At 36.9% G+C, this 19,334-nt stretch overlaps 1 non-coding gene across 1 annotated transcript; it reads left to right on the top strand.

Moving 5' to 3' along the window:
• The first annotated feature begins 14,515 nt into the window (after nt 1–14,515).
• On the top strand, nt 14,516–14,577 carry LOC138438448 (U7 small nuclear RNA). Its single transcript, XR_011256378.1, has one exon. It is a non-coding gene; the product is annotated as a U7 small nuclear RNA (small nuclear RNA).
• Nucleotides 14,578–19,334: the final 4,757 nt, after the last annotated feature.

Below are 19,334 nucleotides of genomic sequence, written 5' to 3'. Positions count from 1 at the left end.
CTTAAAGTGAAAAGTAAAATTGAAAGATGCTCGTGCTTCAAATCCTCCCAGGTAGGCTTCAACAGTATGTGAATCGAGTATTTCCAGAAGTACCAGTTGCATTTGGAAAAGGCAGAGGAACCAGAGATAAAATTGCCAACATCTGGTGGATCATAGAAAAAGCAATAGAATTTCAGGAAAAAAAATTAATTCTGCTTCATTGTCTATGCTAAAGCCTTTGACTGTGTGGATCATAACAAACTGTGAAAAATTCTTAAAGAGATGAGAATGTCAGACTGCCTTACTTGTTTCTTGAGAAACCTGTGCGCCGATCAAGAAGTGACAGTTATGTTCTTCTCTAGGATTTTTATAGTTTCTAGTCTTATATTTATATCTTTAATCCATTTTGAGTTTATTTTTGTTAATGGTGTTAGAAAGTGTTCTAGTTTCATTCTTTTACAAGTGGTTGACCAGTTTTCCCAGCACCACTTGTTAAAGAGATTGTCTTTAATCCATTGTATATTCTTTCCTCCTTTGTGGAAGATAAGGTGTCCATAGGTGTGTGGATTTATCTCTGGGCTTTCCATTTTGTTCCATTGATCTATGTTTCTGTCTTTGTGCCAGTACCATACTGTCTTGATGACTGTGGCTTTGTAGTAGAGCCTGAAGTCAGGCAAGTTGATTCCTCCAGTTCCATTCTTCTTTCTCAAGATTGCTTTGGCTATTCGGGGTTTTTTGTATTTCCATACAAATTGTGATGGCAAAACCAATACAGTATTGTAAAGTAAATAAATAAATAATTTTTTTTTTTAAAAAGTGAAAGTTAGAAGTCACTGTGAAACAACAAACTGGTTCCAAATTGTTGTCACCCTGCTTACTTAAATTCTATGCAGAGTACATCATGTGAATTGCTGGGCTGCATGAAGCACAAGCTTGAATCAAGATTGCCAGGAGAAATATCAATAACCTCAGATATGCAGATGATGCCACCCTTATGACAGAAAGCAAAGAGGAACTGAAGAGCCTCTTGATAAAAGTGAAAGAGAGTGAAAAGGTGGCTTCAAATTCAACATTCAAAAACTAAGATCATGGCATCTGGTCCCTTCACTTCATGGCAAATAGATGGGGAAACAGTGGAAACAGTGACAGACTTTATTTCCTTGGGCTCTAAAATCACTGCAGATGGTGACTGCAGCCATGAAATTAAGAGACACTTGCTCCTTGGAAGAAGAGCTACAATAAACCTAAACAGCATATTAAAAAGCAGAGATGTTACTTTGCCAACAAAGGTCTATATAGTCAAAGATAGGTTTTCCAGTAGTCATGTATGGATGGTAGATCTGGACTGTAAAGAAAGCTGAGTACTGAAGAACTGATTCTTTTGAACTGTGGTGCTGGAAAAGACTCTTGAGAGACTGCAAGGAGATTAAACTAGTCAATTCTAAAGGAAGTCAACCCTGAATATTCATTGGAAGAACTAATGCTGAAGCTAAAGTTCCAGTACTTTAGCCACCTATTGTGAAAATCTGACTCACTGGAAAAGACCCTGATGCTGGAAAGATTGAAGGCTCTGAAAGAAGGTAATGACAGAAGACAAGATGGTTGGATGGCATCACTGACTCAATGGACACAAGTTTGAGCTAATTCCAGGAGTTAGTTCAGTTCACTTCAGCCACTCAGTCATGTCCAACTCTTTGTGACCCCATGAATCGCAGCACGCCAGGCCGCTCTGTCCATCACCAACTCCTGGAGTCCACCCAAACCCATGTCCATTGAGTTGGTGATGCCATCCAACCATCTCATCCTCTGTCATCCCCTTCTCCTCCTGCCCTCAATCTTTCCCAACGCTAGGGTCTTTTCAAATGAGTCAGCCCTTCGCATCAGGTGGCCAAAATATTGCAGTTTCAGCTTCAACATCAGTCCTTTCAATGAACACCCAGGACTAATGTCCTTTAGAATGGGCTGGTTGTATCTCCTTGCAGTCCAAGGGACTCTCAAGGGTCTTCTCCAACAACACAGTTCAAAAGCATCAATTCTTCTGTGCTCAGCTTTCTTTATAGTCCACCTCTCACATCCATACATGACCACTGGAACTAGATGGACCTGTGTTGGCAAAGTAATGTCTCTGCTTCTTAGTGAAGGACAGCAAAGCCTGGTATGCTGCAGTTCATGGGGTCACAGAGAATTTGTGATATGACTGAGTGACTGAACAACAATAACAACCATTCCAGTATCCTTGCCTGGAGAATTCCATGGACAGAGGAGCCTGGCTGGCTACAGTCCATGGGGTTGCAAAGAGTCAGACATGATTGAAGCAACTAGTACACACAGGGTAAATTTAATGTTCTATAAGATGCTAGGAGTTTGGTTTGCATGGGTATATATATATATATATATATATATATATATGTATAAAATTTAAAACTCCATAAATGCATGCTTAAGATCTACTTTTTCATTGTATGTAAATTTTATATTAAAAAATAAAAACAAGAATAATTTGAATTATTGTTGGTAAAATTTTTGCTGAAGTATTCAGATGGAATACTTCTTTTTCTGAGCACCACTTAACAATGATTTTATTAGTACTTCTTTCTCAAGGTAGGGGACTCAAGCTGTGTTCCCAGTTGTGTATTCATACGTCTGAGTGCATATGATAATTTGCTATCATAAGTACAATAAATTTGTCCATATAATTCATTTTCACTCAATACTGAATAATTTAAAGCTTCCTATTCATTTTCAGAAAAAAAGATACTTTATAGTATAGAATAGAATGCCAATTTCACAAGAAGGTTTGAGACAAAAATGTGAGAATGTGTGACTTGGAAGACAGTTATTTTTGTTGAGTTGCTTCAGGCTCTGCCTTTGCACGCCCGAAGGCACACATTCAATCTCCTGCGCTTTTGGGGACACTGTAATGGAAAAGTTAAAGAAAACTTGCAGCTGAAACAAAAGATCAAGAATGGGATTACGTGAGAATTATGTGAAAATCTTTTAGTACAGATTTCATTTTAGCAAGTAAAGCTTGGTAGGAAAAGACAATTCTCCTCAGTCTCACACTGTGTTTCTGCAGGGGGCACTTTGACGTTAGACTTATTCAGTGTAGTTAAAACATCCAGAGAGGTCTTTAATATCTGCTTCCATATAATAGCCACAGCGTTCTGTTGTTACAGATCGTAAAATGTCATTGTTGCTCTGTCAAGGAATACATATAACTCCGCAAGAAAATCTGAACTAATTTCAGTGTATATAGTTAGAGTAATTGCTTTTGAAGTGGGGAGCTATGGTGGAAATATTTAAATGGGGTGTATAGTTTTTACTCACTGAACTCAGAAAGTATATTTTCTTAGCTCAGTAATATAGTAGAAAACTTAAACTTGGTGCAGTTCTCAAGAACCAAGCTAGTTCACCAATTTCACCCATTTTTAAAGCATGTCCAGTTAAGAGAAAGGGCGGACTGGAGAGGATGATTAAGTGCCCTATGGGTCCAAGTCAAGTTTGCATCTGTATTCAAAAAGAAGCCAAAATATAATTTTATTTGGGGTATACACACACACACATGCACACACACACACGTATGTATATATGAAATTTTGCACATATATATCTGCTATGTATGTGTTATATATTTTATACAGTAGTTTATATTTTAAAATATGCATGCATTTTTAATATTATGTACATATTTATGTATATACAACAAACTATGCAAAACCCTTAAAGAGATGAGGATACCAGAACACCTTATCTGTCTCCTGAGAAACCTGTATGCAGCTGAAGAAGCAACAATTAGAACCGGACATAGTGCCAACAGACTGGTTCAAAACTGAGAAGGTAATATGGCAAGGCAGCATATTGTCACCCTGCTTACTTAACTTATATACAGAGTACATCATGTGAAATGCCAGGCTGGATGAAGCACAAGCTGGAATCAAGATTGCTGGGAGAAATATCAATAACCTCAGATATGTGGGTGACACCTCCCTTATGGCAGAAAGTGAAGAGGAACTAAAGAGTCTCTTGATGAAAGTGAAAGATGAGAGTGAAAAAGCTGGCTTAAAACTGAACATTCGAAAAACTAAGATCATGGCATCTGGTCCCATTACTTCATGGCAAATAGATGGGGGAAAACAATGGAAACAGTGACAGACTTTATTTTCTTGGGCTCTAAAATCACTGCAGATGGTGACTGTAGCCATGAAATTTTAAAAATCGCTTGCTCCTTGGAAGGAAAGCTAAAACAAACTAGACAGCATTTTAAAAAGGAGAAATATCACTTTGTGACAAAGGTCTGTATATCAAAGCTATTTTTTTTCCCAATAGTCATGTATGGATGTGAGAATTGAACTATAAAGAAAGCTAAGTGCCAAAGAGTTGATGCTTTTGAATTGTGGTGCTAGAGAAGACTCTTGAGAGTCTCTTGGACAGCAAGAAGATCAAACCAGTCAACCCTAAAGAAAATCAACCCTGAGTATTCATTGGAAGGACTGATGCTGAAGCTGAAGCTCCAGTATTTTGGTCACCTGATGGGAAGAACTAACTCACTGGAAAAGACAATGATGCTGTGAAACACTGAGGGCAGGAGAATGAGGGTGTGATAGAGGATGAGATGGGTGGATGGCATCATTGACTCAATGGACATGAGTTTGAGCAAACTCAGGGAGATAGTGAAGGACAGGGAAGTTGACATGGTGCAGTCCATGAGGTCTCAAAGAATCAGATATGATTTAGCAACTGAATAACAACACTTTATAAATACACTATCTATCTATATTTTATCTATACCACATATACATAGATATGTATATTTAAAGTAGCTAAATATATTTCAGTGAACAGCCTCTCAAAGGCAGTTTCTTATAATTTTATATGATTTAAGCATTTTGCAGTGTAAATAGAACTAGAAAGAATCATGGAATAAGCTACCCATAATTCTAGAAGAGAACAAGTAGAATGAAGTATGGCAAATATATATGTTCCAAGAATTAGGAGGAGGAGAAACATCTTAAGATCCATAGAGATGTGCAGGAGAACACAGACTGAGAAAGAAACATTGAATTTGGAAAACTATTCACTTACTGACTTGGGCAACAGGAGGATTGCTTCAATAATTATAAATCATCAGTTTTCCATTTATCTTATTTCATAACTTTGCTGATTTGGGAACTGTGCATCAAGCTATCATTCCTAAATACCTAGAGTATGAGAATGCTATTTTCATCCAAGAACACATGCTCAGTTCTGCCCCTAGAAAGAAGTTAAGAGAAGAGCTATTTGGTCTTTGTAGTATGCCTTCTCTCCATGACTATACTCAAGCATGCATCCCTGAAAATGTTTGTTTGGCCAATGACATTTCTTGGATTTTTATCAACCAGCTAGTCCATCCTGACTTCCTTCTGTACTATTAATTTAATGAATTTGAGCTTAAAGCAAGGGGAAAAGAAACAAAACAAAATCACACTGACAAATATTCACCTATTAGTAGTTTATCCAAACAACCCCATGGAACCAACAAAGAGAGACAAACTTTAAAGATGACTGCTCTAACACCTACCCTTTTTCTATTATAATAAAATAGAACACTTGCCTATGGAATCCAACAATTGCCTATCAACACAATGTATTTCATTTTACTTGTCAAAGCTAAAGATAAAGTTGTCAAAGATTTCCTCCAAAGTGTTCCAGATGAATGTCCATGTCAAGAATCCCCAAGTCTCCCCTCAATACACCCTCAAATAGCACAGTCTGCATTTGAGAAATTTCCAATTCATAGTAAACATTATACTAACAACTATAAAACTAAATGAGTGTATTGAAAATTGTTACTGTGCTTTAAAAAAAAAAAAAAGAAAAAGACTTGCAGAGGATAGATTTCTCTGTAAGTCTTCCATACAATGAGAGCTATGTATCAGTTCAGTTCAGTTCAGTCGTTCAGTCATGTCCAGCTCTTTGCAACCCCACGGACTGCAGCACACCAGGCCTCCTTTTTTATTGCCAACTCCCAGAGTTGACTCAAACTCGTAGCTCAGATGGTAAGGCATCTACCTACAATGCAGGAGACCCGGGTTCAATCCTTGGGTTGGGAAGATCCCCTGGAGAAGGAAATGGCAACCCACTCCAGGACTCTTGCCTGGAAAATCCCATTGACTGAGGAGCCTGGTAGGCTACAGTCCATGGGGTTGCAAAGAGTTGAATACAACTGAATGACTTCACTACACTTCACTTCACGTCCATTGAGTCTGTGATGCCATCCAGCCATCTCATCCTCTGTCATCTCCTTCTCCTTCTGACTTCAATATTTCCCAGCATCAGGGTCTTTCAAATAAGTCAGTTCTTCACATCAGGTGGCCAAAGTATTGGAGTTTCAGCTTCAGCATCAGTCCTTCCAATGAATACTCAGGACTGATTTCCCTTAGGATGGACTGGTTGAATCTCCTTGCAGTCCAAGAGACTCTCAAGAGTCTTCTCCAACACCACAGTTCAAAAGCATCAGTTCTTCAGAACTAAGCTTTCTTTATAGTCCAACTCTCACATCCATACATGACTACTGGTAAAACCATAGCTTTGACTAGACGGACCTTTGTTGGCATAGTAATGTCTCTGCTTTTTAATATGTTGTCTAGGTTAGTCATAGCTTTTCTTTCAAGGAGTAAGTGTCTTAATTTCATGGCAACAGTCACTATCTGCAGTGATTTTGGAGCCCCCAAAGTAACGTGTGTTGCTGTTTCCACTGTTTCCCCGTCTCTTTGTCATGAAGTGATGGGACCAGATGCCATGATCTTAGTTTTCTGAATGTTGAGTTTTAAGCCAACTTTTTCACTTCCCTCTTTCACTTTCATCAAGAAGACCTTTAGTTCTTCTTTGCTTTCTGGCATAAGGGTGGTGTCATCTGCATATCTGAGGTTATTGATATTTCTCCGGCAATGTTGATTACAGATTGTGCTTCATCCAGCCCAGAGTTTCTCATGATGTACTCCACATTCAATTGTGAGAATATATATATACATATATATATATACACACACACACATACAGTGAGGGCTAGAAGATTATCTGTTATCATCATCTTCAACTTCTTTGTAAAGAAAAACAATTTCTCATTTTCTTAAGGCTCTGTGATTAAAAAGTAGACCCTGACAAAGATGTCATTGGTTGGGAATGAGGCCAGATTGTTTTATTACACTGTGCATGCATTCTTCATTTGAGCCATAGACTCAGTTTATTGATAATATGATCATCCAGGTCTCTTCAACATTTCTTTTCTTTTTCCTTCTCTCCTTTTCTTCTTTTCCTTAAATAAAAATCGTAAGCATTTAATAAATGCTTAAAGAGTGCTATCTGTATGGTCATGGGCCCACAGAGAAACCAAGAATAATATTAATAATTTAAAAAAAACACAAATTATCAGTATCTGGTCAGAATTAAATGCTTATCAATTATGTATACACTAGTAAAATGTCCCTAGTTTTCTCAAACTATAGTCTTTTAATTGAGCTTCACGTGTGCTGGACTTCAATGTACTAAGGATAAGCGACATTCATTTTCCTATGTATCTCCTTAGATATTATATATGTATTGATTTTGTGTTAATACCTGTTAACTTGCCCTCAATAATTTAATATGAGAAAGACAAACTCTACTTTAAAAAAACAAAAACAAAACACAATTCCTGCTAGAGTATTTTTCTACCCATGGACGCCTTTAGAAAAATCAGAATGACCCATCTTTCTGAATATTAAAGCTATAGAGGAGAATGAAGGACCCCTACATTGGACAAGAATTTGAATTTGATATTCTGTCAGACCTTTTCTTCACCTTTGCTGTTTGATTTTATTTCTACATCTTTATCTTTCTTCGCTCCCCTACAGAGCATGTTCTGTGCCTTGCCACTTGTATGCATTGCCCATAATTCCCTCCACTCTTCATTTGTCTAAGCCCTTGCTCTCTTTGAAAATAAAGTTAAAGTTAAGGGGTTAAAATTAAGGGTTTTTCTATTTAATTAAACATAAACATAAAAATATCTGGTAAAAAAAAAAAAAAGATATGGGGAAAGACCAGCTGGCTGTTACATCTCACCCAGTTTATCATCAGAGTTGCTGATCTTGATATCTAAAGAGCTGCCTTCCTGTACATCTCACGTCACTGGCCTGTGTTCAGTGAAAGGTATGACTGCCTTCAAACTCTACCTGTTCCATGAAGCTTTCAATGATAGGTTCACCTTCTAAAATTTTGGCAGAAAATTCCAACTTTGAGTCTTTTTAGCAAAGTCATAAGTGAATAATTAAATAGGTGAAAGAAAGTAATATGGGGGTGATATAACATATGCAATGCTTTTTAATTGATGCCTCTTACTCAATGGACTATTAATCCTGATTTCTCACTTAGCAGTAATGCCCCTAAGTTCACACTCTGATTTTTTTTTCTTCAAGTGTAAAGATCTCACTCAAATAACCCTTAGAGATGGTGAGTTAAACACATGCATTAGCTTCCACTTTGTTGTGAATTATAATCTCATCAAAATTATAACTATTTGGAAAATGGCAGAATGGGAAACAGAGTTGCATGGTGAGTGAGCCTAAATCTGTGTATGTGTAGAGGGATAAAACTCACAAAAGAAAGCAAAATCTCAAGTTCCATAGATATTGACTAAAACTGAAAAGTGAAGAAGTAGCAGTATAGGCATGTTATTTAGAGAGACAGGCAAATAAACATAATCAGTTAAAAGATTAAAAGGAAGAGCTGATCTTTTGGCAGCAGCAAATGTATGTGGGATAAAGAAAAAAAAATGACTCAAACTATATTTATGCATTACTTCCTGTATTGCAGCCAGATTCTTTACCAGCTGAGCCACCAGGGAAGCCCTATATTTATGCACGTTTTATTTAAAATACTAAATATGAACTTTGAGAATAAACTATATAATTTTAGAAAATTATAACAAGTGTAAGAACATAAACACATATGAAACAGAAGATGTGATCTCTGACTGGGCAACACTGGGCAGCTGGCTGTCTTCTAAAAGGCTGATCTTATGTCATAGTTATAGTTAGTGTAACATAGTTTAAGGTTTGACCCCTAGTAGTATAAACTCCACTCCAGTACTCTTGCATGGAAAATCCCGTGGACGGAGGAGCCTGGTAGGCTGGAATCCATGGGGTCGCGAGGAGTCGGGCGCGACTGACGACTTCACTTTCACTTTTCACTTTCAAGCATTGGAGAAGGAAATGGCAACCCACTCCAGTGTTCTTGCCTGGACAATCCCAGAGACAGTGGAGCCTGGTGGGCTGCCATCTATGGGGTTGCACAGAGTCGGACACGACTGAAGCGACTTAGCAGTATAAACTCAGATATGATTCTTTAGCATACCAAGAGTAGATGTTTCTCTTATTGGCAGATTCAGGCCAAAAAAGTTTATGAAACTGATGTTCAAAATCAAAATGTTCCCTTTAAAATAGATTGTATAGATTGTAAAGGAACCAAACATCTAAAATCCATATAACCAGTTTCTCTTGCCTAATGGCCAGATCTATTCATGAAATTATCTATAATAAGAATACTTCTTAACAAGCATGCAACATAAAATATAGACAGAGTAGGGAATAGTTATTATTGTTCTGTTGGTATGTACCAGTGATGTCCAATATAAATATAATGCAATCCACAAGTGGGAGTCCCGTATGTAATTTAGATGTTTCTGGAGGCCATGTTAGAAAAATAAGAAGAAACAGATGAAACAAATTTTAGTACTATAATTTATTTCACACAATATATATATAAAATATAATTTTAACATGCAATCAACAAAAACATACTAAGATATTTATGTAGCATTGGTACTATGTCTTCGAAATTCAAGGTGTATTTCACACTTACAGCACATCACAGCTTGGATCAGCCACATTTCATGTGGTCATTAGCAACATATAACTAATGACCACTAAATAGGATACTGCCAGGAAAGACTCCTATAAGCATTCAACAAGAAAATTAAACAGCAAAAGGGGGCTTTTCAACTTGGATTTAGAACCTCAGTTGTTAGTTATATAATTTAGATATTTAACTGTCTCAGGCTAAGATAACAAGGTGTATACTTTTCTGGGTACAAGGCATGCTAAGTTCTTTGACTTAGAGATGTTTCTTTCTTCTAAATAATGCCTGGTTGGATTCAGCTCAAGTTTACCTCTATGAATTTTCCTTTTTGTTTTCTGAATAAGCAACTAGTTTGGTGGATGACATATTCTTTCTTTAAATATGCTAATCCCTAATTTCTACTTATCTGGCAGCCCAGCAGGCTCCCCCATCCCTGGGATTCTCCAGGCAAGAACACTGGAGTGGGTTGCCATTTCCTTCTCCAATGCATGAAAGTGAAAAGTGAAAGTGAAATCGCTCAATCGTGTCCGACTCTTAGTGACCCCATGGACTGCAGCCCATTAGGCTCCTCCATCCATGGGATTTTCCAGGCAAGAGTACTGGAGTGGGTTGCCAAGCAGAGTGTTTTCCTTTTAGTAATCTTGCATATCTTTCCTATATTCCATTATGATACAGCATTAGAGGAGAAATTTCCTTTCCCATTATTTTCATATTTTTGGAAAATATTTTATTGCAGCCCTCAGGGGCAGGAAATTGAAGTCCATATTTCATAATTATGATGAGTGCATTCCCATATACCTTCCCGTAGATATGAATCATAATTTAGCAAGTTAGTAAGCTAAAGAATATATATCATTACAGTTCTTATATTTGAAAATATAAATTATATTTTAAATATGCAAATAACACTCAACATATAAATTAATATAAAATATGTTATATTTTAAATGTGCAAAAAACACTCAACATAAAAATCATGCCATAGAAACTATTTTCATATTTATTAAAAATGTTATATATTCTTTAGATGCTTCAAATATATTTTGTTTATAATCTATAGAAACTAAAATTGCCTTTTACAAATGCTCTAGGAATTCACTGGTTATTATGGGAAATATATATGTTATAAAATATTTTAAATGGATTTATTATCTATACACTTTTCTTATTTTTATAAAATATGGATGAAATTATAACATAAAGAACAAATGACATTGGCATTTGTCAGCAGAATGTTTATAAATTAGGAATAAATATACCATAAATAACAGTCATAAGTGCATAAGAACCTCCTTTAAAAGATGGCAAACATATACAGGAATAAATATGTGAAATTGTAAACACAAGTAACATTTTTCCATTAGACTCAATTTCTCAATGTCTTGGTAGTTATTTTCTTGGGAAGTTATTTCAGCAAGACCTATTTTCTGCATTATATTTGGCAAATACTATAGAGATTTTATTGGAGAAGGCAATGGCACCCTGCTCCAGTACTCTTGCCTGGAAAATCCCATGGATGGAGGAGCCTAGTGGGCTGCAGTCTATGGGGTTGCTAAGAGTCAGACACAACTGAACAACTTCACTTTCACTTTTCACTTTCATGCATTGGAGAAGGAAATGGCAACCCACTCCAGTGTTCTTGCTTGGAGAATCCCAGGGATGGCAGAGCCTGGTGGGCTGCCGTCTATGCGGTTGCACAGAGTCGGACATGACTGAAGCGACTTAGCAGCAGCAGCAGCAGCATAGAGATTGTATAGTGGTAAGATTACTAGTTAGAGGACTTGGCATTAGGAACTCTCCTATTGCAAACTGGGAAAGATATTTTTCATCTTATGCAAATAAGAGATTCTTCTGAACTCTAACATACAGGAATGTGTATATGACTGGACTAAGGTGTGACTACTCCTAACCAGAGGTTCTTGGCCCTCACTCTGGCTCTCTCTTTAAAACTTAATGAAGACTTTCTAGACCTACTGAAAGAATGCATACATTTCTTGGAGGAATGCAACCTCATATGCCTACCCATGAATCTAAGGTTTCTAAGACCTCAGAACATCAGAAATCTTGGATTTGATTTCTGCTTGTATTATTCAATATTAGATCCTGGACAAATTGCTCAGCATCCCCTGAGCATCCCCTCCTTAGCTTCAACATCCTCTTGTGTAAAACGGTGATAATAATTCCTGTCGTGCCTCTCTTATGTGTATATGTATTCATATGGTGATTCCTTGGTGGCTCAGATGGTAAAGAATCTGCCTGCAATGCAGGAGACCTGGGTTTGATCCCTGGGTTGGGAAGATCAGCTGCAGAAGGGAATGGCTACCCACTGCATTGTTCTAACCTGAAGAATTCCATGGACAGAGGAGCCTGATGGTCTACAGTACATGGGTCACAAAGAGTTGGACATGACTGAATGACTAATATATACACATGTATACATTTATGTATGTATGTATGTTTGTGTTTCTATGTGTGCCATATTAAAGCTGTTAAACATAATCAAGGGCTTTCCAGGCGGCTCAGTAGTAAAGAATCCATGTGCCAATGCAGAAGACACAGGAGATTTGGGTTCAATCCCTGGGTTGGGAAGACTCCCTAGAGAAGGAAATTGCAACCCACTCCAGTATTCTTGCCTGGAAAATCCCATGGACAGAGGAGGCTGGCAGGCTACAGTCCATAGGGTCACAAAGAGTCAGACATGACTTAGCGACTAAGCAACAACAACAAACTTAATCAAAGAAACAGTACTAGTATATTTTATCCAAGAATAAAAACATTTCATTTTTATCATTAGCTCTGAGCCAGATGATATACTAAAACTTTACTCCATTGACTTTTTATCCTTATGAGGTAGAATAGCTGTTTGCATTTCCCAAATGAAAAAAAAAAATTGAGATTTAGAGTTGTTAAATAATTGTCTAAAATTACACTGTCAGAAAATGGCAGAGTAAGGAATTGAATATGGGAGCCTAGTCTAACTTCAAAGTCTAATCTTTTAAAGACATTTCTTACTTCCTTAAGTACACTTGAACTCATTTCAAAAAGTGATTAATCAGTTCAACAGGACCCAGTTTTGCCTAAAATAATTGTGAAACTGCATAACAATTTAGGGCTTAGGCTGGTAGTAGGTAATGCTGAAAAAAATATACCATTACTCAGGATTCTGTGACCCCTTTTATCCTGGGTATCCTCCAACATCCTTGCCTGTTTCATTTATAAATGCTGTGTTTCTGTTAGGTCATCTACTAAACCACATAATGGGATTAGCATCCCTCCTTTGGTCCTTTGCTGATGCAAACATCTATTTGTCTTTTCCCTTGGTTGGTTTATGTTCTTCTATTATTCCTTCTAGCAGTAAATATTCTCTAAATCTAAGTTCTGGCAGTATTTTCATATTTCTTGTTTCTGTAATCCTTTCTTTTCTTTCTCCCTCCAACTCCTCTCCATTCTGGTATTTTCATATCTCATCTCCATAGTAACAGTATCTAAGTCTTTGAGCTACACCATCCTAAATGACATTCTAAGGTATCTGTCTTAACTGTTGTTCTGTAAGCATTTCTACTATTGATGCCTCCACACCTCCATGACATTACACCTAGCTTTTATTCTGCCTTCCCTCTCTCCCACTGCACTTGAAATTGCTCTTTCATGTTCAACAATGGCTTATGAAATGCAAAATCAAATAGGCTTTCTCATCTTTCAGTTTATTTAACCTTTTGGTGGGAATTAGTACTATTAGTCTCCCTTTCCTTTTTAGAAATCTCTACTCTTTTGACTCTTGCAATTTCCTAAATCTCCTCCTAAATGTCTCACTATCTTCATTGAGCCCTTTAATAATCTACACTGACCTACAAGTTCCTACTTGCTCCTTCAAATAAAGGAGAAAGGAAGGCAAGGGGACAACTATGACCATATATTGTCCTTTGCATGAAGCAAAGACCACCTGAACAAGAACGAGCATAAGCTATTTACTAAGAGCTTGTTATAGCAAGAAAATGAGCCATCATCACTTGCGTTTGGCAGAGACTCAAAGGCAGGGAAGAGAATGGGAAAGCTTTACAGTGGGGGAGAAAAAGGAATTCTTCAAGTATGTCTTGATTATAGAATATTGGCATGGATAACCTGGAGGTGGGCTAACTAGAAATCCAGCATCCTAAGCAATGGGTTTAGGGAATGTATATGGATTTCTTTGGTAGATCTTGAGTTGGAAACAAGGATAGGGGATAAAAATTTGGGAAGCTGGCAGTCATTGCCTAAGTACTGACTAGTTTAGGCCAATTACTGCAGATGCTATAGTTTGGATTCCCAGAATGGTAACTACAAGATTTTGGTCAAAGTTCTATTCTTATATGTGGTCTGAACTCATTGTTCCATTATCTCTCACCCTGAACTCCTAAAAGATGCTACTTTTGGAAACTAGCTCCTGCTTCTGGTCCTGATTTGCTACCACAATGTGTCTACCAGAGTGGAGGCAGGATAGATATTCTCTCTTCTTAAACTCCTTTAATCATTGACATGTTTATAGAACAACATGTTCACTGTCATCCATACAATGCCTATGTGGGCACACAAAGAGAGAGCTTCTCAAAGGTATGGCAAGGCCATTTTTGTTTTTCCACCGTGGTTTTGAAGATAGATGCAGTAATGTAAAATAACATGGTTCCTGTGTTAAAGCTCTTTTAGAATTTGTCTAGCAGGTTTTCCAGTTTGCACCAGAAAACTCCAAGAAAAAAAATGACAGTGTTTCAAATATTCAACTTTCCTCCTGATTAACACATAAAAGTAGAAAAAAATTAAATGCATTACTTTCCCTTTCCCTTTACATTTCTTTTTTTCCAGAATCATTTTATTTTTCTTCTGTTCTTTTATATCTGCTTCACAGAGAGTGATACATTTCCATTCTGAAATCTATATTGTGTCACCTGGACCAGGTATACCATAGTGATTTGAATCAAGAAGCAGATAAATCATGTGTGGTTGATAGCAAAGGAAAATGAATTATAATAAAAAATAATTGTCTTTATTGAACTAGAAGGCAGGTATTGTGGGGCTTAATGTTGTATAAAGTCCTAAGATTTTAGAGTTTTAGGTTAGCACTGCCATAAATCGTGATATAAAACATTTCTGTATTTCACAGATCATGCATGCACAATCCTTTTCACCATTTGACAGGAATATTTCAAGATCCATTAGGTGGTTTCTGCTGTGATTCTGTGAACAAAATCTGTTCTGTTCTTATGAACATCCAAGGAGAGGACAAAAATGTTTCAACAAGTCACATACCAGGGCCCTAAACAACTGAGTCATCCTCAAAACTGAGGACAGAGCAAGGGAAACATTTTCTTTCAATGTTAACAACCTTTGTATTGAGCCTACCACAAAATTCATTGTTAGAATTTAAAATGCTCAGATATAATGTGAAGAGTTCATTGAGGTTTATCTCATGATGTTATCACTAAAATTAAGATATAGAACATTTATATTACATGGAATATTTCCTTCACACAACTCATCAGCCAATCTATCCTACCCTCAAGTTTTTACCAAATATCTACTACTGTTCTGAGTTCAAATACCATAATTAGTTTTGTCTGTTCTTGAAATTCATATAAATCCAGTCATATAGTGTGTACACTTTTATATCTGACTCCTTGTACTCAATGCCTTTGACAATTTTTTTTTTTGTGTATAGCAGTATTTCTTACCTTGCTATTGCTAAATTTGCTAAATAGAATTCAGTTATATTAATATAGCATGCTTTGTGAATGCAATGGTATGGAAATGGTGTGAACCTAAGAGAAGCAGAAAATATTAAGAAGAGGTAGCAAGAATACACAGAAGAAATATACAAAAAAGATTTTCGTGAACAAGATAATCACAGAGGTGTGATCACTCACCTAGGGTCAAACATCCTGGAATGTGAAGTCAAGTGGGCCTTAGGAAGCATCACTATGAACAAAGCTAGTGGAGGTAATGGAATTCCAGTTGAGCTATTTCAAATCCTAAAAGATTATGCTATGAAAGTTCTGCACTTAATATGCCAGCAAATTTGGAAAAGGCAACAGTGGCCATAGGACTGGAAAAGGTCAGTTTTCATTCCAATCCCAAAGGAAGGTGATGCCGAAGAATGCTCAAACTACCACACAATTGCACTCATCTCTCAAGCTAGTAAAGTAATGATCTAAATTCTCCAAGCCAGGTTTCAACAATACGTGAACCATGAACTTCCAGATGTTTAAGCTAGTTTTAGAAAAGGCAGAGGAGCCAGAGATCAAATTGCCAACATCCACTGGATCACCAAAAAAGCAAGAGTTCCAGAAAAACATCCATTTTGGCTTTATTGACTATGTTAAAGCCTTTGTGCAGATCACCACCAACTGGAAAATTCTTCAAGAGATGGAAACATCAGACCTCATTGAAAAATCTGTATTCAGGTCAGGAAGTAACAGTTAGAACTGGACATGGAACCACAGATTGGTTCCAAATAGAAAAAGGAGTACATCATGGCTGTATATTGTCACCTTGCTTATTTAACTTATATGTAGAGTACATCATGAGAAACATTAGGCCGGATGACCCACAAGCTGGAATCAAGATTGCCGGGAGAAATATTAACAACCTCAGATATGCAGATGATACCACCCTTATTGCAGAAAGTGAACAAGAACTGAAGAGCTTCTTGATGAAAGTGAAAGAGGAGAGTGAAAAAGTTGGCTTAAAGCTCAACATTCAGAAAACTAAGATCATGGCATCTGGTCCCATCACTTCATGGGAAATAGATGGGGAAACAGTAGAAACAGTGTCAGACTTTATTTTGGGGGCACCAAAATCACTGTGGATGGTGACTGCAGCCATGAAATTAAAAGATGCTTACTCTTTGGAAGAAACGTATGACCAACCTAGACAGTATATTAAAAGCAAGAGACATTTTTTTGCCAACAAATATCCGTCTAGTCAAGGCTATGGATTTTCCAGTAGTATGTATGGATGTGAGAGTTGGAAGAAATTTGAGCACTGAAGAATTGATGCTTTTGAACTATGGTGTTGGAGATTCTTGAGAGTCCCTTGGACTGCAAGGAGATCCAGCCAATCCAACCTGAAGGAAATCAGTTCTGAATATTCATTGGAAGGACTGATGCTGAAGCTGAAACTCCAATACTTGGGCCACATGATGTGCAGCACTGACTTATTGGAAGAGACCCTGATACTGGGAAAGATTGAAGGCAATAGGAGAAGGGATGACAGAGGATGAGATGGTTGGATGGCATCACCAACTCAATGGACATGAGTTTGAGTAAGCTCTGGGAATTGGTGATGGACAGTGAGGCCTGGCATGCTGCAATCCGTGGGGTCTCAAAGAGTTGGACATGATTAAGCGACTAAACTGAACTGAAATTTTGAATTATTTTACCGATGAAAATTTGGATCGTTTCCTTTTTTTTTTCTCACTGGGTAACACTGCTGTGGACATTCCTTTAAGACTTTGTGTATATATGCACCATCATTTCTCTTAGAGATATACTTAGAAATAGAATTACTAGTTCATGCAATAGGTGTATGATTATGAAGAAAGGAAACTGTCAAAGAATTTTTTCAAAATGGCTATATCATGTCACATTCCAATAAGCAATATGTGAGAATTTTCCTCTACATTGTCATTAACTCTTTGTATTGTCTACCTATAACCATTTTGATTAGCATGGTATCTAGTTCTGGCTTTAATGTTGGAGACCCTCTACATGTACTTCAGTTGTCTCCTGACTGATCTCCATGTGTCTGTTCAATAATTATTTCTCTAAATTGCAGAAGAAAAATCTTTTTTAAATAAATCATATTTATCTTTGACTTAAAGTATTCTAAAGTAAATATCAAGGATATAAGGTCCTGAAAATGTTAATTATTGCTAAATTCTATATTATTATCTTGTGTTCCTCATCTCATTGATCCAATGTCCAACCAAGCTTGTATTCTTTTTTTCTTAGCCACCTTAAGTTTTTTACTCTTTTGCCTCTCTAAATGTAGAAATCTCTATTCCCAGATTCTCTCTCTCTCTCTCTTTTTTTTTTTTTTTTCTGATGTTCAGTCCTAAGTCGTATCTGACTCTTTGCAACCCCATGGACTGCAGTATGCCAGGCTTCTCTATCCTTTACTATCTCCCAGACATTGCTCAAACTCATGTCCATTGAGTTGGTGATATAATCCAACCATCTCATCTTCTGTCACCCCCTTCTCCTCCTGCCATCAGTCTTTGCCAGTTAGAGGTTCCCCCTCCCTCAATGAGTCAGCACTTCACAACAAATAGCCAAAGTTTTGGAGCTTCTGCATAAGTCTTGTTAATGTATAGTCAGGGTTGATTTCCTTTAGGATTGACTGATTTGATCTCCTTGCAGCCCAAGGGACTTTCAAGTATCCTCTCCAGTGCCACAGTTCAAAAGCATTGTTTATGGTCCAACTCTCACATCCATACATGACTACTGGAAAAACCATTGCTTTGACTCTATGGACCTTTGTTGGCAAAATGATGTCTCTTCTTTTTAATATGCTGTCTAGGTTTGTAATAGCTATCCTGTCATGGAGCAAGTGTCTTTTAAGTTCATGGCTGCAGTCAACATCCACAGTGATTTTGGAGCCTAAGAAAGGAAAATCTATTACCGTTTTGACTTTTTCCCATCTCTTTGCCATGAAGATCTTCTCATAGATGCCTTCTTTTCATCAACAATGTCCAAGCTCATTTGTCACCTCCTCATAAAAGACATTCTTTAATGCGCTTTTAAAACAACATATTCTCAACCCAATTTGCTATTACAGTAATGTCTCTTTTATTGTCTTCATGGATTTCCAATATCTGAAACTGAACTGATTGTTAGTTATCCTCATTTTGCCTATTATGTTTCCACTGGAATCTAGAATCTATTAGAGCATTAATTTTATTTTCAACCTCTCGCTTGTGTCTGGAAGTATACCTGTTATAAAGAAATGTTGAATAACTCCTCAGGTGTTAATTAAACAACATAAGGTTTAGATGGGATTTTGGTTGTTTTGAGTGTGCATTCTTGGTTGTTTCTTAGATTAAAAAAATAAATAAATAAACCAGGCAGTTTTTCTTGACTTAAGTAGAAAGCAAGAACTTAGATTGAGTTATACTTGAATTTGTTTTCAGAACCTCAATATAAACAAAACAACAATTCTTTCTACTTGCCTCTGTCAGTACTCCACAACCATATTCTCAGTACAAATGGGCTGCAGGAATGATTCAGGGTTATACTTCAATCTGTACTTAAGTTTTCTGAGATAACCAATTAAGTGTTCAATTTAAGTTATATTGTAGAAAAAAACATTATTAACAAAGTCATACATTCATGAAGACTTAAGATTAGTAAGGCATATACTGTAATCATACAAAATAAATAACAAGTCAATACTGAGAAACACAACAGCAGAAGACAAGAGTCCTATTACTTCTGGAAAACTGAATTAAGTCT

Source organism: Ovis canadensis, chromosome 3 (genome assembly GCF_042477335.2).
Source record: "Ovis canadensis isolate MfBH-ARS-UI-01 breed Bighorn chromosome 3, ARS-UI_OviCan_v2, whole genome shotgun sequence".
Taxonomy (NCBI): Eukaryota; Metazoa; Chordata; class Mammalia; order Artiodactyla; family Bovidae; genus Ovis; species Ovis canadensis.
The sequence above is the reverse complement of the archived record's forward strand: the minus strand, read 5'-3'. Positions and strand labels throughout refer to the sequence as shown.